This window comes from Ptychodera flava, chromosome 7, assembly GCF_041260155.1.
Source record: "Ptychodera flava strain L36383 chromosome 7, AS_Pfla_20210202, whole genome shotgun sequence".
In the NCBI taxonomy this organism is placed as follows: Eukaryota; Metazoa; Hemichordata; class Enteropneusta; family Ptychoderidae; genus Ptychodera; species Ptychodera flava.
This window is the reverse complement of record NC_091934.1, coordinates 16,084,537-16,109,774: the sequence shown is the minus strand read 5'-3', so window position 1 is coordinate 16,109,774 and position 25,238 is coordinate 16,084,537. Positions and strand designations below refer to the sequence as shown.

The 25,238-nt window shown below is 37.7% G+C and overlaps 1 protein-coding gene and 1 long non-coding RNA gene across 2 annotated transcripts in view; one reads left to right on the top strand and one right to left on the bottom strand.

The window, feature by feature from the left end:
- Positions 1 to 25,238, top strand: part of LOC139136864 (protein sidekick homolog) — a 311,194-nt gene that overhangs the window by 111,945 nt on the left and 174,011 nt on the right. The gene's annotated exons all lie outside the window — the stretch shown is intronic.
- Positions 12,281 to 23,612, bottom strand: LOC139136862 (uncharacterized). Its single transcript, XR_011553263.1, has 4 exons — positions 23,444 to 23,612; positions 18,117 to 18,233; positions 16,881 to 17,120; positions 12,281 to 12,428 (listed from the first exon to the last, which is right to left on the bottom strand). It is a non-coding gene; the product is annotated as an uncharacterized lncRNA (long non-coding RNA).

The following is a 25,238-nucleotide window of genomic DNA, read 5'->3' as shown; positions in this document are numbered from 1 at the left end:
CAGAATCGGTTCAAGGATGATTGAGTTAATGGTTCAAAGACACGAAAATCGCCAACAAAATGGCCGCCTCACGCCCATATTGGATCGTATCGCAATATAATTCTACACGCATATGTAGGCCATAGTGTTATGCCTTTTTGCCAAGTTTGAACAGAATCGGTTCAAGGATGTTTGAGTTATGGTTCAAAGACATGAAAAATCGCAAAAATATGGCCACCTTGCGGCCATATTGAATCGTATCGCAAAATAAATCGATGTACATCTGTAGGTTATAGTCCTATACCTTTGTGCCAAGTTTGAACAAAATTGGTTCGTCAGTGTCTGAGAAACGGCTGCGGACGGACGGACGGACGGACGGACGGGATCCAATCTATAAGTCCCCGCCGGACTTCGTCCGCGGGGACTAATAAAAAGTTTCACATAATAGTTTCTGGTAAAGAGATCGACAGTGACAGGATCTTTCTTTGTCATGACAACACCCGAAAACAAGTAAGTCTTGACCCCACATGAAAAATGTTGTGACTGATTCTGAGGCAGTTCATTACTAGATTTCTAAACGAACAAATAGCCTGATTGTGCAGTACGTGTTCAAAAAACCTCGAAGTTCCGTGTACAGACAAAAGATAAGTTCTTGCAGAGTAAAAATACGTCAGTTTGAAATTCATTCATATTCTTCAATAAAAACAATCTTCGTCATAGTAGGCTGCCAGTTCTAAAATTTCCGCACAAACGTGTCAGGGTTTGCTGGGCAAGCCTGGATGTCCAGAATTTGAAGAAATGTTCGGATTATGTTGGGCCGGACTACTTCATGTACTCTTGATTTTTGACCTTGATGATACATTTTCTGCAAGGAAGTTGAATATCTGACAGTTTGCAACTGACAAAATGCCACATTGAAGACACAAGTACACTTAAAACCCAATGCATCATACGATACGTCTAAACGTCAAACGGTGTAGTACGGCACGTGTTAGATCGTGTTGAAAATTTGCAACATCGGCGCCGTCGTGTTTCAAATAATAAGATAACGTAAGGCCAAAAAAAAAGAGAGAAATGTTTCTGGTCAGCGCGCGCGTCACTTGAACAACAGCGCGTCACCCTTTTTTTCCTGTTTGTGGCCGGCGGCCGTGGCTGACACCAAACCAAAATGGCTGAACATAAAGAGAAAATTCTTTGGGGCGCATGATCAGTGACTGCATGAACAGTATATATGTGACTATATTGAAAAAAATATAAAACTGGCCCTCCTCCCTCCCTTGAGGGAAAAAAAATAAAATAAAATAAAATGCGCGTCGCCGCACCATTTTTTAAAGAAAGACCTGACCAGAAACGTTCTTTTTTTTTTTTGGCCTAATTCTTTGCTTCAGACTCGATCACAATGCTGCGCGACAACAACGTTTTCAACAACGGCATTCCTATCAACAGTCGAGATCGCTCAAGCAGCCATACTCAAAATACAACTCGGTTGCTCTGGCATTATTCGGCAATGGTCGTTTACCCATAGGCTGGAGGTATTATTCATGCTCGGAAAAGCACGTTTTACACATCGGGAAAATATCGGACATGTGACTATATGTGACTATATTGAAAAAATATAAAACTGGCCCTCCTCCCTCCCTTGAGGGAAAAAAATAAAATAAAATAAAATGCGCGTCGCCGCACCATTTTTTAAGAAAGACCTGACCAGAAACATTTCTTTTTTTTTTTGGCCTAATTCTTTGCTTCAGACTCGATCACAATGCTGCGCGACAACAACGTTTTCAACAACGGCATTCCTATCAACAGTCGAGATCGCTCAGCAGCCATACTCAAAATACAACTCGGTTGCTCTGGCATTATTCGGCAATGGTCGTTTACCCATAGGCTGGAGGTATTATTCATGCTCGGAAAAGCACGTTTTACACATCGGGAAAATATCGGACATGATGTCGCTTGAAGGATGTGTGGTTTCCATGGCCATGCTTGTTAATCATATGTCTGTTAATGCTAGCAATGTTCACCAAAGGTGAAATAGTCTTTAAAACCTACGACCAAATCTGATAAGTAGAAGTGCCGGTCAATTTTAATTATACTGGCCGTCAGCGACAAATAAGGGACAGAAACTACGGGGCGTGGATGTGGGCCCGTGTTTTTCGAAACACCGCTACATCAAAATAGTGGCCCTTCAAAATTTCTTGCACACAAAATTAGTGAACATCCCCTTATCCGTGCATGAAAATCAGTGACCCTCCCCTGTTACTCGAAGCATTTAGGGGTGGACCATTTGTTATCCTTGGGGGTCTGAAAGATTGGGGGCATTATTGTTTTTTTCTACATGTTCCACTGGATTTTTTTCCCTTGTGAATTCTGGCATTTTTTTTTTTTTTTGGGGGGGGGGGGCATTCTTCCTTCACAGAAATGTTGTAATGCAGCGATGTTGCAAAATCAATATGTTTGTATATATATATATATATATATATATATATATATATATATATATATATATAATATATATATATATATATATATATATATATATATATGAATGTTTAAAATATACCAAAAAAATTATATATATATGTATGTATATATATATATATTATTATATATATATATATATATATATATTATATATATAATATTTTTGGTATATTTTAAACACTCAGTCATACTGTATTTTAATGGATTGTAGTCATGTCAGTTGTAAGATACGAACTTAAAAGTGTCCATTCTAAAGTTTGAATACAGTATATTGAATGAGCTGTGAATGTACTCCACTCTTTTTATGCATAACCAGATGTCCAGAACTGTTGTAAGAAAAATGTGATTGTGAAATATTTGCATGTTGCCTTCTAATACTGAATTCTCACAGAGAAAAACAGAAAAGTATCAGGAACTTGTCATGCTTTTCATATGACCAGCAGATTTCATAATGATCAGTACACTGCGCAAAACAGACTTTCACTTTACAGACATCAAGATATTTCTGACATATATCTCTGATATGTTAATTTACTGCGACCGAAAGGGGCGCCGAAAAATATTAAACATCCAGATATCTCTGATATACATAATATCTTATATATGAAAGTCACGCAGCTGAAGGGGATGCTGAAAAGTATTATTTTATATTTTAAAGAAATGCGCCCGAAGGCCGTGCCGAAAAATTTAAACATACAGATATCTCAGATGTATGTATGTCTGATATATTAAAGTTTTGCACTAGGACGGGGATCTGAAAAATATGTCTTATTATCATTAAAGTTACGCGACCGAAGGGCGCGCCGAACGATGCAACTGAATAATGAAATTTGTGGCTGACACAATGCATTTTATGTAATTATGAGCCTTGTCGAAATTCAAAAACACACTGACACCCCCCCCCCCCCATTGGGCATTTCAAAACATGGTGACCCCCTATCACCAAAGTCAAAAACAGGGTATGAAATTGAATGATGAAATTTATGGCTAGCACGATGCATTTGATGCATTTTAGGCAAGTATGAGCCCGCGTCATATTTAAAAAACACTGACCCCCAATAATATTGGGCATTTTAAAATACATGTAGGTGACCCCTTCACCAAAGTAAAAAACAGAGAGACCCCATGAATCCACCGGTCACCTAGGCCAAAGAAACTGACCAGTCCCTCATTCCTGCTAATTTTAAAAGTATCCCCGAAAGTATCTTGTGCGAATTATCATATCCAAGCCCTCCCCCAGTATATTTGGTCACAGTGCAAATTCGAAAGAGTTATTTCTGCCATAGTAATGAAAAGATACTGGCCACGCCCCAAATGAAATGGAAAATTGGAAATTTGGTATATTGGAAATTGAAAAAACGGAAATGTGCATTGTGGGAAATTGAGTTTGTCAGAGAGAATTTGAATGGGCGCAAAGTTCCATCCTCTGATACACACCCACGGCTCGAAATAAACGTTTTCGCCTGGTAGTCCACCATGGGCTACCATTTCAGGGCTCGAAATTAGCGGTAGTCCCGCGTCCACAGACTACCAACTTTTCCCTGGGGCACCAAAATCCATGAAATGGTAGCCCATACGGACTACCAAAAGCCGGGACATAAATTCAGTCAGTATTTGGCGTGCAATGGCCAATATCTGAACTGACGTACTTGAGTGACAGGCACTGGAAGTGATGGTCAATGAAAACGCATTTTCATTGCAATTGGATCATAATGTATCAATCACAGACAATATGTCTCCTCCCAACAGAAAGCCCATGGTCTATTTTAGCACTGCTACAGTATATCTAGTCTCGACGTGCTGAAAAAGTCGTGGTCATTGTCATGATGACTATCAAAATTTTCATACAACTCTGAGAATGAAACAAGTTGTCAATAGATTACCAAGCTTTGAGTATCACTGTTGTCCATTAGGCCAAAATAATAAAGATCGTTTCTGTCAGCTGGTCACCGCGTGCGTCATTTCAGAACCTGCGCGTCATGGCTTTTTTTTTTGGGGGGGGGGGGGGTTGTTACATAGTGATCAGTACAGCTATCCTTGATATCCCTGTTTGCATGTCCAAAAATGCTAACAGAAAACGGAAGTATTAATATGCAGCCAATGATAAATTACTAGAAATTCACTTCATGGGCAGAATCTTGCAAAATCGCTTTTTCTTGTCTGGTTAATGAAAAACAATATCCCTGAACTAAAATATGCATGGGCTACCAGCCATTGTCACTTGGTTACCAACTTCAGAAAATGGTAACCCAAGTGGACTACCAGGGGAAAACGTTAATTTTGAGCCGTGCATTTCATGGATTTTGGTAGCCCCAGGGAAAAGTTGGTAGTCTGTGGACGCGAGACTACCGCTAATTTCGAGCCCTGACACCTATACATATGTAGTATACATACCCGTTTCCTATATTCAATCTCAGCCCAAAGATTTTAAATTTAGAAATAGGCCTAAGAGTTTATAATCAAGATGATAAAACCATTAGAAAATTGAAAATATAGTTACATTTTGATTTTCTTTTTTGAACATGCAAATTGGTTTATTGGTTGGAGGAAATGTGCCATGGATTATAATACTTGACGGTGACAGTTTTGTTTTAACATCTTCTGAAATTCTGTCATTTGTCTTGTCAGTGTGATCTGTCCATGTCGCATGCAATCATACCAGCGTATTATTTATTGGTCAACATACAAGAGATGATATGCATGTATCGACAGAGTGTCTTCACTTATCTAAAATCAGTGAACAATTCAAAAAGCAAAATGTAACTGAAATTTAATTTTAAGAGGCTTTTGGAAAGACAAGAAGGGTGCACGGAAATGAAAAAGTTACATCCCAAAAGGTTCTTGCTGATACTGTGATAGATTTTTTTTCTTCCACATTAGCTTGCCAGTTTTTTTTACAGAACTCATCTAAGGCAGAATTTTTTTCCCCTTGTATCTGCTGGGATTTTTTTTCCTCGAAAATCTTCCAGACCCCCAGGATATCAAATGGTCAACCCCTTAGTAAAAATGTCGGGCCCGACAGACACATCTCTGCGACATTAGCCCACAGGTGTGAACATGTTAGCTGAAATTGTTAAAAACTATCAAAGGTGCCAAGTCATGCTCTGCACAGTTCGAGCAAGATTGTTTTTAAGGTGTTTCGGACACTAGTAACGATACACGACGACACTGCACAATGTGGATCATATATAGACACGCTCATGAGTAAGGCTAAAATAGCCGGTATCAACAAGCTAAATGTTAGTGATTTCGGGACTCTAATATCGATAAGACAGTACTACACTCTTAAAATATCTCGACAGCCCGGGTCTGCGAAATCCGCGATGTTTACTCGATAAATTTCGGCAATTGCGGGATTCTAATATCGATACCGGACGGTACTAGAATTAATTTGCATTCAATTTATGTCTCCTCACGCCGGTTCTGCGACTATTTTGATACTAGGCCTATATGCCTTTATTGTGTATCTCGTTTACTCGCCTTGACATGCTGAGAAGTACTGGGAATCTTCAAAGTACTGACTACACGAGACGTTCAGAGTTCGCTGGTACTATAGACTTTATTTTTCGGTAGATAAGCTTGGCAGTTGCAATCGCCCAAGATGCGCTTCTGCCATAATCAAAATGTCTTGGGTCCGCTGTGTTCCTCTTTCCAATGTTCGTTGAATTGTCTTATAATATGCCTTTAAACATTTTTAAGGCGTGGCTTTGACCTTATAGGTATGAATTATGGATAAAATGGTACATCCAATCATGAATACAAATCTAACAGTTAATGTTCAAACGTCACTTTTACATGTTGCAAAACCCATCATGTGAAATTCCCGTGTTCCTATTTTCATCACTTAAACATATAACACGATTGGAACTAATTTAGGATAATTGGATGGTGAAGTAAGGTCGTTTTAACCTGAAATGTAAGCTCATCTGTTTTTCTTTTTACGTTACACACTTGTTTTATGAGTAATTACAACATTCAGCTATATGGCATCTAATACTTTTGAGAAATTTGAAAAATAAGTTAAACAAATTATCCCAAATTAGTTCCAATCGTTTTATATGTATGAAGCTTCAAGTATACACATAGATGTATACTTACAATTTTCTTGAAAAAAATAATGCTTTCTATGATAATATATGAATAATATCTCTGACACATTGAAATTGGTGGGATTCAAGTTGATGACCTTGCCATTTGGCACGGAGTATTAATGTGATATTCACGATGGCTTACATCTATTTGAATATATTCCAATACATTGTACAAAACACAAGAGACACACATAGATCATCCCACAATATGACAGAGACAGAAATACATGTAATGTTGTATAAAAGCATGCATTTTATTTACCATTAAAATATCTGTATTACATTGTAAAAGAGTGATACACAATCAACCAAGTGTTCTTACATATGCAGGCCTTGGAAAACAATAACATATATTTTACTTAATTACAAGGTGACAATTACAATGTCTTTGAACTACTGGAGGAATCAATTACATCTTACATCTGTAAGGAGCTTCAAGTATACATCAGTGTACAGCTGATACAATGTCAATACTACCAACTGGGGATGAGATCTGATTATGATCCCATGTAAATCAGCATGCAGTATTGTGATAAAAGTCTTTACTGTGTAACAAGAGAATTTCACAATACACAGCTTTAATACTTGGCTGCATATTTTTACAGGCATACCAATGAGCACATAAAGCCTAAGACTGATCATTGTACATAATCTGAAATATTCTGAGGAAAATGATGCATCATACCTATAGCTGCATAAAACAGGTTCACAAAGTTTTCAACACTTAAACATGTTGTTTTTAACCAACTGTATGGGGTCCACTTGACCTATTCAAAGTATAGTTGAAATGTTTAGGGGAAGAAGAGTTATGCCAAAAAGTGACCTAGCGGCTGACAGAGTCCTGCTGTGGTGTGCAGAGAATAACTATGTGTGAGACAAATGTGTTGATGAATAATGTACTTGTCGGTTTCAGTGAGTGTGTTTCCAAGAATTTTGGACAGGTGGGACCCCTAATCCATGATGGTTAAAATAGGGGGTCACCGAGTGAGTGAAGCAAAGCAAAGTCACTGAAGGGAAAAGTACTAGGGGGCGTTTTCCAATTGATAATCAATGTCATGAATACATTCATTTCAAAACAACATGGAAACTATCTTTTAATGGTTTGTGACATATTGGTATCATTAAAAGTTTTTATTTGTAAGCAAGCGAAATGGCAGCTGATAAAGCTCAGCTGTGTTATGTAGAGACTACCTATTTCTGACACTTATGATGAAGAGGGTGGAAATCTTTGATAGCTCATTTAAGGACAGCTGTAAAAATACACAATGTCACATAAGATCATCCGTAAGAACATGTCTGCCAAATATTAATGCTATCAGATGAGCAGTTTTTTGAGAAACAAAGTTTTTCACAAAAAATGGCAAAAACGGCCCCAAATGATACATGTTTGAGTCATGGCTAAGGACATGAAAAATTGTAACAAAATGGTCGCCATGCGGCAATATTGGATCATATTGTAACACAAATTGATGTGCATATGTGTGATATAGGTCAATGTCCTTGTACCAACTTTGAATAAAATTGATGTTGAAAGTGCCCGATTTTTGGCTCCGTACATGAAAAATTATAACAAATGGCTGTCATGCCGGCATATTGGATCATTTCGTGAAACAAATTGACGTGCATATGTATGATATAGGTCAATGTCCTTGTACCAACTTTGAATAAAATCGGTTGAGATGTGCCTGAGTTATGGCTCTGCACATAAAAAAATCGTAACAAAATGGCCGCATGGCAGCCATATTGGATCATATCACAAAACAAATCAATTTGCATATTTATGATTTATGAAGTAATCCTTGTACCAAGTGTGAGTGAAATCGCTCCAGGCATCTCTGAGATATCTGCGTGAATGGACGCACGCATGCATGGACAGACGGATGCACGGACATGGCCAAACCTATAAGTCCCCCGGACGGTGTCCATGGGGACTAAAAAAATGACAAGAATTGCCTCAAAATACAAATTTGCATATTTCACTAAAATTTGAACAATTAACCTAACTGAGGTCACCCCAAGTGACATGCATATAAAATTTCAAAGCAATCAGATAAGCAACTTCAGAGAAATAGATTTTGTGACCAAAAACAGCAAAAAAATACCTAAAATATAGAAATATGCAAATTCTGCACGAGTATCAAATTTCAAAGCAACCAGACAATTTATGTGATTTCAGAGAAGAGCGCAATTGTGATGGATGACGGACGGACGGACGATGGACGGAGGGAGAGATGGGCAATGACGTAAAATCAGCCCATTTGATAAGCTCCGCATTGCTGACAGCAGAGCTAAAAAGCTGACAAACAACAATACATCTCCACTCATTAGATTAGCTCTGCTTTGCTGATAGTGAAGCTTAAAAGCAAATTCACCCCCAAAAATGCTAAAAGTTGACGGATGACCACAACAACACACACCTACCAGGGTACACAAGATAGGCTCATTCACACTAACTGCAGAGCTAAAATAGAAAACAGTTTGATTCCCTGTCTGTTCTTTTAAAGTTATATCCATTAGAATACAAATAAACAAGTGATGATTACATATATAAATCTCTATTTTTCATAAGCTTGTCTGACTGCTAAAGGTGAATTTTGTTGAAATATTTTCACTTATTGCAACATACACCTTCGAGAAAATGGGACAGGCAACTGCTGTGGTTTCTTTGTGTAATCTTAGTAATATTGAAATATATTAAGTTTATTTGCCAAGCGGTCCCAACAACAATACTTGGTACTTAACATTGAATCTCATGAACGATCAAACTGATGTTCTGAATATGTACACTTTGCTCTGGCATAGCGCGTTGCGAGTAATGAGGGTCGATGATTGCAAGCAATAGTTTTTATCTCCAAAGCCAGCTTCAGATGTAGTTTTGAGCTTTTTTTCTTGATAATGGAATGTGACTTGGTGTGCTGTATTCATAAGTTAGTCCCATTTGCAATAATCTGCAACATTCTCGGTATCCTTTTGTCCACAAGTTGACATTGCCTGAAATCCATATCGCACAAGCTTGAAGATATATCTCCTAGGGAGCCATCATTAGTTACAGCCTGGGGGTCAGATGAATGTGAAGGGGTCACCCAAAATATTGAAAGCTATAAGGGGGGTTATTCAAAATGTTGAGAGAAAGAAGGGGGGGGTTACTCAATTTTTGGTGCAAATGTATTGAAACACCTCTCAGATTGCCTACTTCACACATCAATTTCTACAAATTTTTACTCAGTAAATTACACATTGAAAATACCTCTTAGATTACACCAAACTGCACCAATGCACACTACAATTTCTCAAACTTTTCCATGCAAGGGAGGGGAGCAAGCCAAGCGGACACTTTCCCCATCAGCCCTGCATGTTCTTCAATCTGTACTTTTAAAGTCTACCCTGTCGGATATCCTAGTGAGGACCCTGTTATGATACCCATACATACAACAAAACTGTATGTGGTTGTATACTGGTTATAGTGTGACCTTTGACATCTATGTTTTGTTGTGACTTTGAATTTCATTTTGTTGGTTTCACCTTTTTCAACCGTCATGAGATAACCAATGATTATCTAGCAGGGTACACAAGGATTTGAATGGTCTTTCCTATTGCTGTATTTATGTAAATTGTAGAAATACATGTATTGAAATTTAACTTTTCAAAATTGAGTGTGGGGGTCAGTCAAAATTTCCATGTAAGGGAGGGGGGGGGTTACTCAAATTCATCATGGTTTGGGGGGTACTCAAAATTTAGAGTTTCCGACGAAATTCCTCCACAATCTCCTCTCCGACCTGTACTCCGTAAATAATGACAGCTCCCCATGAAATTTGGGCTCCAGTTGCTGTAATTTTTTGATGAATTTTTCACATTTTCTTTTGATATCAACTCCAGTTTTTTGTTCTTCTTCTGGAAGCTCATTGGGAAACAAAGTGTATCATACATGTGCACATTGCAATGTTATTGACAAGTATAACTGGGTCCTGATTGACATGTACACCCTCTGGAGCAGAAAAAGAAGTTATAATGGAATGTTTATAAACAATCATCACAAGTGACAACTAGCTACAGGTCCGTTACTATACTACAGAGATCACCATGATACTGAGGGGAGGCATGAAATAATAATTGTCTTTTCTCAGTGCTCTGAAAGTTGAATTTTTCCTCTCTATGAGCTGGATATATAATTATATAATTATATATCCAGGTATATAATTATATACCTCCAACAGTTCTGTACTAGCTGTATCTGATGATGCTTAGTATTGAGGGGTTTGTCTGCTAAGTTGCCCACTCTTTATCTGTGGTAGGTGCTATGGTTTAGGAGCCTCTGATCCTAACATACACAAATCTGTATGCTGAGCAGTGTAAGGGTGCACGTCTCTCCACCATACTGACTAATAGGAAATCCTCTACCAAATGGAGGTGCAATCCCACTGTCTTCATCTTGAGACAACTGTCCCTGGTGGTTGGTTCCTTTCTTTGAATGGTAAAATGCTGCCTTATAGTCGGTTTTGGATTTATCCTGCTTCCTCTTCTGCATGGATATACACACCTGTTCCCTAACATAGTACAGGTGCCGCCAACTAAGCTGTTCGTGCAGAAAGGTGTTCGTGCGAAGTTTTTCAGCGGGCGGGCAATTTTAAAACTAATCAGCGGGCGGGGAGAAAAAATCTATATTTACTGTGGGCGGGGAAGAAATTTCACTATTTTCAGTGGGCGGGGAGAAAATTTTTGACAGTGGGCACCGGAAGATACGTAGAGGGAGGGGAAAGCGGCGTGGTTGATAGCACTTGAGGGGAGATTTAGCGCCTTACTTAGAGGGGAGCAATGTTCCAAGCTATACTGCTAGCTGCTCCCTGCTGCGTTGATCTGGGTTGCCTAGTAGCATCTAGTTGGCAATGGGTATTTCAGTAGTGGGGAGAGGGCAACGGGGAGCCTGAAAAGTTGTGGGGAGTGGGGAGCGGGCAGACTATAGATACTGGAGGGCAGCGGACATCAAAATTCAGTGGGAGGGCATATTTTCCGTGTATGCCAGTGGAGGGCAGTTACGAACAGCTCTACTTTCCCCTCCAAATTTTGGGTCAAGGTCAAAAATACGAAAATCAATCGGTATATCAGCCTTCAAAACATGTTTTGTGATGATTTTGCGAAATTCATAAAATTTACCAGTTGGCGGCACCTGATAGTAATAATAATAAACTCATGGAAGATAATCATGGACCAATCATGGAAGATAATAATTTCTCTTCACAAAAAGTTAGTTTATTTGTGTGTTACATATCCAAGAATTCTTGTGTAAAAAGAACAAATAAATTTATTTTTCTCTCCACTGTATGCATGTTTCTCTAACCTAGACATCTAAACCACACTTTTTCCTATTTGCTCATGTCATATGTAATCAATGTAGATTGGCTACAACCAATGTCCTGCACAGTTTAAGAATGAGAATTGCTGTCACATGCATGTTGTGTATAATTCAGGATGAATTAGTGTAAAACTGATGTACCTACATAGTTGCAGCTGGCAATGTCAATTAAAATACAGAAATGTATCACTAATATTTTTGTGAACCTGTGATTCTAAATAGTATTCTTGTAATTGTAAACATGCTAGACATGTGTATAGCTATAAAGACAACTAACATAAAACACTTTGTGCAAGTTACAAGATACCAGTTCCAGCACATCTTTGCAACAGCCACTGTGTATATATACTGTGGTGCAAGGACTAAAATGGAAATTTACCTGTTGTTTGATCATTTCCATTTCCATTCTTTCGTAATAATGTCATGATCCAAGTCCAATTCAAAGCCCTCCACTTTGTCTTTAATGCTCTTTGTCAAGGTCAATGGTATTTCTCATCCTTGATATTGCGCAGCATTCACTGCTGATCCTGAATTGTAAACACATAGACTCGTGATTACTTATAACTCTTTAAATAACAATAATAACCGGAATGATTAAAATACATTTGTGATGGGATGTACTACAATGAATTGCAAACACTCTGTATGTCCTTAACCCTAATGATGATAAGCATTAGACACATGTAAACATTCTAAATCACGTGTGCATACCAGATGTATTCTCTAATTGGAATATACTTCATCATAACAGTTTTATGGATCCTACGAATGAAGCTACATGTATTGAATGTCTAGTCATGTGCATTTATCATATCATCTGCATTTCACTAGGCAATTCATAGAGTGCCAAGTGGTAAGAAATTTTTTTAGCAAATTCAGCTAAATAAGAGAAAATAACTTTACCAAAAATGTGTAAGCCATGATTATCACAACAAAGTTACTGATTAAATAGTATGGTAGAGGTGTAATACATTTGATCTACTCAAGAGGGTACTTTTAAAAAATACCGTCAAGGACAGTGTGCTCACATTCGGTTTGAATTGGTTCATTCGAGAAATATTTAAACCAGGAAAAACAAGAATGACAAAAGTAAATAAGGTCTCCAACTTAGGGACATGAGGTCATCTTTAGGAACATGCATATCAACTTCTATAGCAATGGGACAAGCAGATTCTAAATACATAAGCAAATGTCAACAGCAAAAAATAGACAGAGGAGGTTTGATAAGAAGAAAAGGTGGGAGTGGGTAAAAATATGTAGAAGGGATCTGGTAAAAAAGTAATGCTACCTCATCAATCTTCTAGACCCTACCCCCTCCTGAATATCAAATGTTCCATCCCTTGGTATTACATAACGCCAGATGACAGGAAATATATTTACAACCTTGGGGATTTTTGATTAATGCCATGAGTGTTATCATTCTAATGTAAACAGCACTTAAGTTAGTTACAGATGGTGAAATGCCTTCCACTGTGGATGGTGATTACGACATCTGGAATTATCCTGAATCCAAATTTCTCATCAGTTCTTGTATGTCTTACATAGAAAAGTTGCAAAAATTGGTCCGCAATGAAAAAAGTCACCTAAGCTTTGTTTTCTGGATCAAATTTTCCTACAAATTGATACCAAATATGACAAAATTATGTTCACAGCCTTCAAAACTGTCTCACAAGATATCCTGGGTTGGTGTAGGTCATTTAAGGTCACAAACTGAGAAAATTACCTAAAATATACAAATTTGGGGGTTTCCCAACACTTTGAGCAGAAAAGGTATCTAATAACATCCCTCGGGACTTTATACCAAATTACAAAGCTATCAAACAAGTAATTTTGATATCAAGTTTTCTTGACCAAAAATGACAATATTGTCTAAAAAATACAAATTTGTATATTTCAGGACAATTTCCACATATCTACCTATTGTCATCTCTGTAGGTCTGTGTACCAAATGCAAAAGCTGTCTGTCCAGGGGTTTAAAAAAAAATACTGTTTAAGATTTTTTGACCAAAAATGACAAAATTGCTCCAAAATAGTAATTTTCCTAATTTTGTCATAATTTCAACAAATTAGAAGCGTAACATCCTCGCAAAGCTCCAATCTAAATTTGAGAGCAATAAGGCTGGCGGTTTCAGAGAAGAAGAATTTTTACTGAAAATGAGAAAAATCACCAAAAAATTCAATAAAAATACAAAATTAAGGATATCTTCACAATATTCATAAAACTGTATAAGGTTCACCTAAGGTACTTGCACACAAATTTTCAAAGCAATCAAAACAGTGGTTCTTGAGATATTAATTCTTGACCATTTTCACATTTTGTAAGCTCATTTGCATAATTTTGGCAATGCAGACTTCATTTGAACAAAATCCCATCTATAGCCCAGGATGCATCCACACACCAAATACCAAGCTGAAATGTGCAGCGGTTTGCGTGTTTTTGATGTTGACGGACATACTGTACATACATACATACATACATACATACATACACACATACATACAGACGCCATCGACTTCAGCTTATACGATAAACTCACATTGGTATAACCAAATGTGAGCTAAAAAAGACTACAAATGTGTATGACAACAGCAGTGTTTCCGCTGCCATTCGCAAGAGCGTGAAATGGCAAATGAAATGTCTGCAGATTGGGAAATATTTTTCAATTATCCTTCGCCAAACTGGTCTGTGCTATTTTTCAGGGGCTGATCGAGAGTGCATTTTAATTTAAAGCCGCACTGTTCAATCCCAGGTTCTCGCATTAGTGGAGTTCTCCTCCCAGTCAAACACTTGGCCAGTACGATGTTTGATTTCTATAACATTAATTACACAAACTGATCTCAACCTTTTATCACCTTTTGCTAATCCTGCAAACAGAGTTTATACAAGCGTTTGATTGACGGTCGATCGCCAACAGTCACAACAAACGCTCGAATTTCCTAAAAAATTGTCTTCTAGTCGCGTTAGACTTTTAATATAACCACAGAGTCCGATCGGCAGCAACTTCACGCTGACCGCTTGGCAGTCTGTCTGCCTTCTTGTGGCCAGGGAAAACTAAAAAGTGGCATTTTCTGGAGCGTGTAACCTTGTGTTGCCTGTTTGGTGTCCACTAACACAATGAACGCTGCTATAGCTTTGCGTCCTTTTAAAGAGAGGCTCCACCTTTAAAAGGCAGAGAGACTTTTCAACATCCCTGGGTGGTCATTCTTTCCTTGCTTTAGTGTGCAGTCTCAGAAAACTATTATAATCAGTAACTTATGAAGTGATATGCCATGCTTTCAGATGGCTGCATGCAATGACCTTGTTATTTTATGATGACAAGTGCTTTGTAAACAATGCTTTTAACATAGTCAGGAAACACTGATTGCATTGTATTTTCAAAAACTAAGCAGACAACAGCAGCCAATGACAGCAAGGGTGGTGAACAAAATGAAACCAGTGTTTCAAAAACGTCACCGTAGGACACTACTGCAGCAAACTCAGAGGCAGCTATTAATGAGCACAGTGTGGTAAACTGTCAATTGGATGACGTCCTGAGCCAAACTTCATGCAAATGTTATAACCTATGCAAATACAATGACCCAGGCCTATCCACAAAACAATTACTCGGCATCGCAGGTGACTCTGGACTATCCAGAATACACATACAGGTACCTGCTATGGAAGATGACCCAGGCCTATCCTGAATACAATACAGGTACACATTTTTGAAAATGACCTGGGCCTATCCTGAATACGATACAGGTACAGACTGTTTGTATTAATGATAGGCCTTAGTCATCTCCCATTTTGTATTCTATATAGGCCAGCTGATTCATCATACATGTACATACTGTGTGCATGTATGTGTATTGGCTTAGGCCATCCTCCATTGCATATATTATGTGTATTGTGGATATATGTCTGTGCCATCTTCCATACCATGTGAATGCATTTGGATTGAGGATAGGCCCGGGTTATCTTCCATACTGTGTACATGTATTTGTGGATAGGCAGGGGTCACCTCCTGCCATGATGTGTACACGTACTGAGTAACACTGTATTGTGGATAGGCATTGGTCATAATATTTGCATGAAGATATGCCCAGGATGTTGTCCTGTTGAATGTTTACCACGCTGAACAACAAGCAGCACACTGCGACATGCTAAGTCGTGTTCGAGTACAATTAAGCAAAAAAGATAATTGCACAGGTTGTCCGCAGAGTTGCAGGGTAGTAGTAGTTACAAAAAAGAAAGTGTACCAGGAATAGTTTGTTGAATTTCCATGACTAGTGTTTTAATAAGAGAAGAGTCAGCTTTTTTTTCTGTAAGACATATAAAGTGGCCAGACAGGACATTTTAAAATACATGTATACACCCAGTTTGATTTTGAAACTATTAAGCATTTACTGCTTGGAGTACACCTTCTTTAAGTGAACAGTTGGTTTAATAATTAGACTCTGTGATTGGAGAACTGAAAGCACTTGATGATTGAGGCAGAAGCTATGGATCTTTCAAAGGAAACATCTTGAAGTTACCCTGTCAATGATGCAATACTTGTAATACATCTTGATACATTTACAAAAGTGCAAATTAAGTCACATAAGTGTGTGGCACACAGGAAATAAAATTTGTTGTGAATGTTATTAAGAAAGCAGTTTGTTCCATAAAAATAGTTGTTTATTTTCATTGCCACTAATTATCAGTCGGTCAGGATGAGTCCTACTTAAATTTTAAATCACAAATGTCCAATGGACCTGGTAATGTATTACCTTGAATAGAAATGATTATTGGACCAGTTTAATGTCATCTTGCCACTGTAGCAACTGATAGGACCCACCTGAGTATATATATACAACTGTCAGTTGGATAAAAATCATAAATGCAATTACATGTAATTTTGATGGCTATAGTTCTGGCTAATCAATTTTGGTCTCAATTAGCCAGAATGGTTTAAGGGAAAATTTACCCAGTGGAAACACTGAACAGTGTAAGTACAAACCTGTGCCACAGCAAGGACCCATTGTCTTAGGAAAATAAATATATTGATGAAAGATTCCCTCAATTCCACAGGTTTTTGCTCTGCATTGATGACAACACCATCATCTCTGTTCAGTGTTGGCTCTCTGCATAGCCACACACTGTGTATATGCTTTGCAATGGAGGATGGTATTGTCACTATGTTGCTTTTCACCTGGTTGTCATTGCCCAGTATGCACTGCCTCAGCAAGGGATCTTGAATCTGATTGGGTGAAAAGAAACATTAACTTGAATCATGCAATGTAAATATTATCTCCTGCAAATTGCTGACATTAGTTTACATCAGTTCATTCTAAAACATGGCTTTTTATATGCAAGATAAGACAACTTGATTGTTTATGACTTCTGTAATTTTAATTAAACCTTTCATCACTGGTATAACTTTGCCCTAAACCCATTGTAATCACTGTGATTGTGGACCTTTTTAAAGGAAACAGGTACATAATGTAGGTCAAGACGTGTATTCAAGCAAGTAGCAATATCTTTATATATTTATTTCAAAGAAAGACCAACAGGAACAAGTCACATTAACAGGCTCCATAAAATAAACATAATAATATGAATGCATGAAGTACAATAAACAACAAACAACAAACTATATGAAACCATTAAAAATGTACAAATTTAAGCATGGCATTCTGACCAAGCATCTGAAACTTTGACAAGATAAAGTGTTGTCAATGGCAGGGTTGGAAATGCACAATTCATTTAAAGTAGCCATACATCTTTGAAGAGCCAAGTACCTAAAAACATTGAGTTTTATACTGCGAGTTCTTGTACATGTAGTTCACTGAGAAACATCAAAATTAATATGAAACATGATTGGGACAATCATACATATTATTCACATATTTGTATAAAAATATAAATAATCTCCAATGATAAAGAGGCTAAAGGTTAAAATGCTTGCAGAATTCTTCATAATTATTTCAGCTGTAAGGATGCTATGTTTGAAACAGAGGAACTTCATGAATTTCATTTGCACTTGCTCTATTTTGTCCTGTTGAATTTTTTGCCAAGGAGATCACACTACAGACGCATATTCTGAAATACTTACATGTATTAAAGTTACGTAGAGAGCATTGAGGGATTTGATGTTGAAGAAAGTATTACAATTCCGCCAAATAAAACCGAGCATGTGAAAAGCTTAACTGATAACGAACGAGACATGTGCAGGAAATTGAAAATCAAATCTTACCTGATGAAGGATTTTGTCAAAGAGCAGTTATCAATCTTTTGATTCTTGTTCCTTCTAAGTTTCACATACATGCACCTCTGAGGCTTTACGACCAGGTTACGTGAGGTATACTAACAGCTGTAGGCAAATGTCAACGAATACAATGAATTAGAATCTTGCAGATAGTCCTATTTCTCACCGTCTGTACAATGGATACTCAACTTTCTAATCATGGATATATGGGTCAAAAGATCAGTAAAATCATACACTCATTCATTATGTATTACCATGCTATAGACATCTCATTTAATTGGTGGAGCAGAACCATGTGACTCATGACCACAAATACACAGTAATAGTTTGTTTTGATGTCCATGAATATGAATAATGCTGCTGACATTGTAACTTTTCATCAAAATGTAAATTGTCAATTGTACAAAGATCATAATCAATCACAAAAACAAAATGAAGCACTTGTGGCCCAAGTTATACATTTTTTTAAAAATCTCCAGATTTGCAAATTTTTAGGGTGGCCATGACTGTGCATTGCTTATTACATGCCTTGATGTGAGTGCAAATCAATGAATTGATTTGAAAAGGAACATCCGGGGAGTTAGGGGGTCGGTGAACGATGTACTGACTGGTTTCCATGTTTACCAAGGCCAGTGAAGCCCTACAATGTTTTCGACATCTAAGTAGACCCTGAATGATAGATGTAAAATATACATGTGCACACTTCTATTTTGACTTTCGTTAAAATCCGTTTGATGCTGGTCGATGGTAAAACTGTTTGAAAATGTCCAGCATATAACTAAATGTCATACAGCATTTATAACCAGAGGCATGTAATAAAAATATTGTTGCCTGAATACATGGGTTTATGTGCCCTCGCAGCAGGAAACGATTTGCCATCCTGGTGTCTGGCAAATTGTCACCTGTTCTCTGGCACATAAACCCATGTATTCAGGCAATATTGCACAAGTTCTGGGGCTCCGTTGTCTTTCACATGGGAAATTTTTGTAAATCTTGATGATTTTCTAGGGTTTGTTGGTAATATCATGGAAATAACAGGCTCTGCCCCGACCATTAACGTTTATCTATAGGCTTTGGCAAGCAGGAAAGCCAAAATAAGCTTGCTCGCCAAGCCTTGTAAATTCTTGACTTCCTCTCGCCCTTGGCCATAAATGAATAATAATGGTCAGAGCATCACCCATTATTTCTATAATATTAATTACATTAATCATTAATTAATATTGTTAAAATATCTGTGATAAGGGCATTTATGTACAAGAAATTAAATTTTGGAATTTCACCAAATGCACTACATGGATTATATGTGGCCTCTGTTCATTTACCTGCCAGCCTTTCCCCTGAACCGGAAGTTTACAAGGTCCCGTTCGATTGATTTCCCTGAACGCTACATGTAAACAATAATTGTAGAGCGGACTTTCAGACCTTCAGAATGAAAATGATTATCAAATCTGTGACTCCATGAAAGTTAAATATGCAATAATTTGCAAAGTTAAATATTAACTATGCACACACCGGAGTTTTTATACACCAGTTTAGCATGGAGCTAGAAATGGTATTTGTTCCTAGCTCCATGAGTGTAGGTAAGGAAACTGTGAACACACACTCATGCTTACGATCCATGATACTGTACAGCATGTAAGGGACGATTCAGAATTTACTTCCAGGGGGGGTGGAGGATTTTCTATTTTCTCGGTGATTTTTTTCCATGGCCCCCCCTAGTAAATTATAGAAAAAATCTATGGCCCCCCCCCTCATCTTTCCTGTTTTTTTTTCCATGGCCCCCCCTAATATATACATGCATGCTTATACAGTACATTACAGACATATCTAGTCTAACAAGTTGCAGGAACTGTAGGGCCTAGTGGACATTAATCGATGATATAACAAATCATTTCAGGGTTATGTGACTATAAAAAGAATGATTTGCAGGGACTGCAAGTGGCACACTTTTGGAAAGGGTAGCAATAAACATATCTGGTTGTAAATTTCTGAAGAAAAGTTAATTACTATATATGAATACTTTTTTTCGTTATGTCTCACTGATGCATATGATGCACACAAAGACAAGCAAAAATGTCAGTTAGAAATGGTGAATAGAAAATCAGAGGAGCAGGTAATTGGCAAAATGATATAAATCTTGAAGTTTAATGGTACATCTTTTGCAGATATCCAGATATTTCTGGAAAGTGAGATGTACATGTACATGCACAAGTTCAGTATACATTTTCATTTGATGATGCTGAATATTTACAGACTCACGGTGAAAGTTTTAAACATTAGAAATTAAAATTGGTGAAAGCCAACTTGTTTTTAATTTTCTTTTTTTTTTCTAATTTGGTTATCATAAAACCAAGTAGCTGCCACTGAAAGCAAAAATGCTGAGGAATATTTTAGAACATTTCTTGGACAAAACACCTTATCCAAAACATGAATTCACATTTTATTCTGCTCATTCCATTCACAATCCAATGTTCATATTAAAATGCAGACAACCCTGTGCAAGTCAAAATTCACATTTTGTCAGCAGTATTTTTCAAAATTGACAGAGCATGCATATTTCAATTTTTTTTAACAAACTTTCATTTTAAAATAGTCATGATGCGCATGTTTTCAGATGACATGAAACAATACAATGTTAATTTGTTTTTTTTGCCTTTTCTGCCAGCCGCCACTGTGAAATCTTTGATTATACATATCAGAATGAATGGGACACATAAGTATTAGCATCAATACACAATGTGTAAGCCTATCCACATTTCTCCTAGCCTCATACACACTGATATCACTTCTTGGACTACAGCAAATTTCTTGTGTACACAATATTTCAACAATCCGACACCATAGCATTGGCGCAGTGCCACATGATCTTCTGGATGCGCATACAGGATTATTGGAAAATCAACCCTTTTGTAAATTTTCACCATATATTTTTGACAGTAATACATGATATTTTTATTTTCAACATTAAAAAACTATTCGCTGAAAAGCACCTTGAAGATGAGACGGCCATAAATTTATTTTCAAAAAGTTTATAGTAGATGTAAGCACTGTAAAAAGTTATGTAGAACATTTAAAAAAATTAGAAAGGGTAATTGATGAGAATGAAACATAGAAAAAAGGAGCAGAAAAGAAGAGTAGCAGTAGCAGTAGTTTAATCAAAGGATGAAGTGGGTGTATATTTGGGGTAAAAAACCTCAATTTTTGTATTAATGATAAAATTTATTTAAGTCAAAATCTAGACAGTATTTTCTGAAATGTAATATTTCACTTGAAAGGAGAGTATTCATGTAGAAAAAACAACTATTTTATTTGGCATTATCCATCCTCATTTTAAAATTGTAGGGGTTTAAAGACTGACACTCTAATAATTGATAAAATCATGATCAGCAAAATTAAAATGCCTCTTATTCAAAATGCCTCTTATTAAAAATGTAAGAGCTTTATTGCCAAACAAAACCAATTGATAGTCGTTTTGTTATATAGCATTTAAAAAACATAATGTGAAATTTCAGAAAATTTGACCCAGCCGGAGTGGAGTTAAATTCTTTGGAAATTTTGAAATTGGGAGGAAAAAGAAGCCAAGAAATCGGGTGATTTGCATACATTTGCATAAATTAACACTTCTTTATCATGCAACTTTCAACTGCTTTACAAGCTACAAGGTAAATCCAACCTTAAAAAGACATTTGCTGTAATTTTTAGCATTTGTTCAATGTTCATCTCTGTGTATCAGCATTTGTTTGTTATTCTATCACTACATAGAACACCCAATGCTGTATTTAGCAACATACCAGTGTGAACATAAATGACCATTGTTATTGTTGATAAATGAATTCTAGTCTGGACTTGATCTGAGATCTCTTTTCAACAAAAACAACCCTGACTGTTCACTGTATGGTTTGTATTGACATGCTAAATACTGGACATTTCATAACGCTTCAGGGAGGAGAACAAGATACTGCTATAGATGCATAAAACAAACCACTGTGAATATTACCGAATTTGGCAGCTAAAGGAGTTAAACTAACATGTTGAGTTTATCTGTCACCCAGGTAGCGTCTATGGTTCTCTTTTGTAGAGATCAGAAATTCTGGGCAAATATTGAATTGATGTTTTTTTTTCCTTGGCCCCCCCTAAAAGATTGTGGTATTTTTGTCTGGCCCCCCTAAATTTTCTTGGGAAAAATGGGTGGCCCCCCCCTGAAAATCCTCCACCCCCCCCCCTGGAAGTAAATTCTGAATCGTCCCTAAACCATTTTACTTGACAGAAATTTCGTCAGTGCATGCACTGTCCGAAAATAAAGCATACGGGCTCGGCACAGCTGCTTCCGATCCCGTGAGAACAAGCTTGATCTCACCATGGAGGTAATCTCTCCTTCTACCTCCATGATCTCACAGTGTGACCTCTATCCGTATGATACCTCCTGGCCGCTGATGCCATATCGTTTTAATCAAACATCTCTGTACAGTACACTGAATCGCCAGCGTATGTAATGCAATTCAGCTCCCGTACGTATGTACGTGTACGTGTTCCACATATGAAAAAAATCTAAGACACGAACACGAAAAAAGAACGTGTGTGACTAAGCAAGTACACTACGTAGCCCTGCGTACAGGTCTGTGTTCCCGGCGTTACGGCCTCCGCCACACCTGAGACCTGTACGCATGGCGATACTACAGTGAATCATCAGGTTACCTCAGCTGACGAAAGGGGTAAAAACCCCAGCTCTGCGTGGCAGCAGGGCTATGTTTTACCGGCGTTATACGGCAGGAGGCCGTATAACCCTGGTAAAACACAGTCCTGCTGCCACGCACAGCTAATATACCCATGCCGTGAATAACCTGCGGTTTCGTGCAACGTTCACTCTTTCGATCCTCGGCGGTTCTAGCGTATGACCATATGTTGACACAACTGTCACACCACATATGATCGACTATACACCGAAATCAGTGCAATGAATATATCAAATTCAGTCAATTCGAGTATAATATGATCGAGCGTACCTCTGCGTGGCAGGGCTGTAGGCCTAAGTCAATCTGATTAAAATCAGATGTAGAGTACGGCGACGTCTTCCTATGCGTACGCGGTATTCTCTTGCTGTCGCTGTAGTGAGAGGCGACAGCAAGAGAATACCGCGTACGCATAGGAAGACGTCGCCGTACTCTACATCTGATTTTAATCAGATTGGGCTGTAAGTCAGTGTGTTCACCGTCCCTCCACCCACGAGGACGGTGGTGTGTTGAACACACAGTCGACTCGTGGGCACGCACGCACAGCTACTAACATATTTTAATTGGCAGTACAGAATTACTTACGTGGGAGGATGGACTTCACAACTCGAGCAAATAAGTTATCATCAGAGCTGTTACCCTACAACGGTGAGACTTGGCTTGAGTACGATGTATACGGTGTACGGCGCCGCGGTGAGTTAACTTTCGCCGAGGCCAAGGGTTTCATTCTGCATCCACAGTACCGGTCACCGCGCCGACCGTGTGCGCGTCAGCGAAACATAGGTCCGCTTTACACATTTATATCCTTCCATGACAAGCAATCAAGTACGCCATTCTCAGCTTTATTTCGACAATATGTCAACGAAACTGAATGTTCAAATTTTACAGAATGCTTTATACAATATAAACCAACACTTCTAACACATTAAGCTTTCAATTGTAGTGTTAATTTAGCTTCGCTACACTTGTTCTCATTTGCATACAACTTTGTATATCGTTCTTGCACTAGATGGATAATTTGTCAAGTTTAGAATTGTATGCAAAAATGTTTTGCAACATCCTGTTGATTAATTCCTAGTTGACTTATTTTCTGAACTTTGGGATGGTGGCCTACATTGGTTTTATGTTTTCATCACCATGGAACTCATTCTTGGCCATTGAGCGCCGTCTGTATCAAAGTATTTTTATCACAGACCTAATTAATGAAGAGGACTCTATCCTCTCTGAGGACATGTAATCAAAGTACCCATTAACAAGTGGGGACTGTGTCATCAACGATGGCTTGTTAAAATTGTGTCCTAAACATTTTGTTTAGAAAACTTCAATGTGATTCCGAACGATTCCTTTTTTGAAGAAAACGTCGAACCTTTCTAATTGAAATATATAAACCATGATTTATCAATGTGAAATATATTATGCTAAATTACATTCGAATCCGAAATTATTTATAGGTGATTATATTGGCATGATGTTGGCCTAAACAGGCGGAACTTTCCGATTTCCACTGTACCCGATTATCAGAACTTACTTTTACTTTTCTTGGTACAGTTCTGAACGTTTAAAAGAAATCCGTTTCTCATAACTGGCTTCACCAAATGTAGAAATTATTGTGGTTTTTCAATATGATTTGAGTTGGGCCTGTGATCTTTCATTTGTACTTGAGTACAACGCGTCTCTATACATGCTATAGCCGAGATATTGAGATGTAAGCTTTTAAAATCATTCTTGTAGACGATATTATATGTAAAATTCAATAAATTTAACAAACAGGAATCGTACAATATTTGACAAACAATTTATATGGACAGGGTCGGTTGCAAAAATGTCAACAATAAGCAGAGAGGAAATTTTAATTCCCGTGAGTATTTCACTATAAAACTTCCAAAAGGTAAAATACGGCTAGTTTTCAATCGGATTCGAACCCACAACATACAGCATCAGTCGCCTAGCTGAGAAGGCGCAGAGAGAACCGCTCGGCTAAATCTCCACTCCCAAAAAAGAGTGGTTCAATAGCCGGCTAAGTTGTTACATTTTTCTGACTGAGACCGCTCAACACGTTGTAGAGTTCGTGAAGCACTCACGCACGCATGCTCACTATCATACATCGCACATACACACTTTAAAATATATTCGTACATTTCCAAGAATTTTCCATAAATGATGCATCTTTGAAGTAACGGTTACAGGTAATATTTAATTTCTTCCTATATGCCCGTGGGGAAAAATTGAATGTGTTTCAAGTCCTCGCATACGGTCCTTCCCGACATGTTATTTTCAAAAATACTCCTTGCAGTAAATGTTTATTTGTTTTAATAATTGCCAATGTCATACTGTACAAGACACGGCACAACAGCTGTGTGTATGGCGATGCTTCGGTGTA